General features: G+C 41.2%; 1 protein-coding gene across 1 annotated transcript in view; it reads left to right on the forward strand.

Annotated features, from left to right (window-relative positions):
• The first annotated feature begins 17 nt into the window (after window positions 1–17).
• The window catches only part of LOC106868940 (cationic amino acid transporter 2), a 10,572-nt gene continuing 9,282 nt past the window's right edge, over window positions 18–1,307 (forward strand). The window contains exon 1 of the mRNA XM_014914416.2: window positions 18–1,050. The gene's annotated coding sequence lies outside the window, so the exon portion shown is untranslated. The remainder of the gene's footprint in view (window positions 1,051–1,307) is intronic.

A 1,307-nucleotide genomic window follows, 5' to 3' on the forward strand; every position in this document is an offset into this window, starting at 1 on the left:
AAGGCAAAGTCGACCTCGGCGGAATTTGAACTCAGAACGCAGTGGCAGACGAAATACTGCTAAGCATTTCGCCCGGCGTGCTAACGATTCTTTTCTACTCTCGGTACAAGGCCCGAAATCTTTGGGGAGGAGGCCAGTCGAGTAGATCGTCCCCATTACGCAACTGGTACTTAACTTATTGACCCCCGAAGGGATGAAAGGCAAAGTCGACCTCGGCGGAATTTGAACCCAGAACGTAAAGACAGACGAAATAACGCTAAGCATTTCGCCCGACGTGCTAACGTCTCTGCCAGCTCGCCGCCCTATAGTTAAGATTATTGATGAGCCCAAAGATTGCGCAGGACTTATTGCTGAATGCTACGACGGCATTTATTTATTTATTATTGTTATTATTATTTTACTTTGGAAACAGTCTCCCCGAGGGCGGTTTTAACAGAGTTATAAATCCTCAGGTAGAGCAATGCTTAGCGCTCCCACTTCCTACGTACACAACAACGACATTAATAGATTAGCATTGGACCCCCTAGATTTGTGTGTCCATTCTTAAAGACAGCACAAGTCTCCTCCAAGGCTATGGTAAAAAAAAAAAAATTACTAAAAATGTCACGGGCTGGGATTGAACCGGAGACCGCGTGATTGCGAAGTCAACTTCTTAACCAGTAGCGGGATCTTATGAAATATTGCCCATTCTCGACGAACTTTCTTAAAATATAATTTGACAAATATAATGTATATCACGGAGTGCATCGTAAGAGAATCTCAGAAACTTATTGGAGTCAGGCCTAAAAATAAGTAAAAAGCAAATTATAGCATTATGCGCACCATACAAGAAATTATAAGATGCCCAAGTACTGCAGGCGACCCATGCTTAATCTTACCATATGTAAATAGTCAGTCAAGCGACCTGTCCAATCACAGGCCTGCAGTTATATAACCCGCTGAGCCATTCATTTAATTTCGTTTTGGAATACAAATCGCCCGGTTGTATCGTATTAGAGATTTCCAGTTCTGACAGTGCAGCATTTAGCTAAGCAATTTCAAGCTGAAAAGGTGGGTAACATTTTATTCTTTGTGTGTGTTTGTTATTATGTTCAGTCATAAAATACAATTTTACATTATGTTGTGTCTGGGGAGAGTCATTTTCTTTTGGTGCCTTATAATTTAACACACTCACCAGTAAAATTTTCCAATTATTCCTTATTTGTATTCTCCTAAAATTTTCGTTGCGTCTTGCAACCTTTTCAATAGTCTTGGGATCAATCTAATCGACTGGCCCCCTCCCCCACTTTTACTGGTGAGTGTGTTAA

This window comes from Octopus bimaculoides, chromosome 26 (assembly GCF_001194135.2).
Source record: "Octopus bimaculoides isolate UCB-OBI-ISO-001 chromosome 26, ASM119413v2, whole genome shotgun sequence".
Classification (NCBI taxonomy): domain Eukaryota; kingdom Metazoa; phylum Mollusca; class Cephalopoda; order Octopoda; family Octopodidae; genus Octopus; species Octopus bimaculoides.